Raw genomic sequence first — 486 nt, 5'->3', positions numbered from 1 at the left:
TTATCACTGCTGTCTGAGGCTCATATTTGAAGATTGTAAAGAAAGAACAGGTCCAAAGATGGTCAGATGTTTTATTGTAACGCACAAAATGCTGTATTGCCATCAAGTATTAAAAATTCATCTTATTTCTGTGCTTGATAGCAAGGCAAAGCATTGTGCCATTCTGAAACATTGGTTCATAAAAAGTGTAAAATTCTGTGTGTGACTTTTGTCGTCATTTGATTTAGTTTGTCAGGATTATAATTGATAAGGGAATCTATTAGATAAATCTATAATCAGGGATAGGGGTAGTCATTCAATTTCAATTCAATTCAATTTTATTTATAAAGCCCAATATCACAAATCACAATTTGCCTCACAGGGCTTTACAGCATACGACATCCCTCTGTCCTTATGACCCTCGCAGCGGATAAGGAAAAACTCCCCAAAAAACCCCTTTAACGGGGAAAAAAAAACGGTAGAAACCTCAGGAAGAGCAACTGAGGA

Source organism: Epinephelus moara, chromosome 14 (genome assembly GCF_006386435.1).
Source record: "Epinephelus moara isolate mb chromosome 14, YSFRI_EMoa_1.0, whole genome shotgun sequence".
NCBI lineage: Eukaryota > Metazoa > Chordata > Actinopteri > Perciformes > Serranidae > Epinephelus > Epinephelus moara.
The sequence above is the reverse complement of the archived record's forward strand: the minus strand, read 5'-3'. Positions refer to the sequence as shown.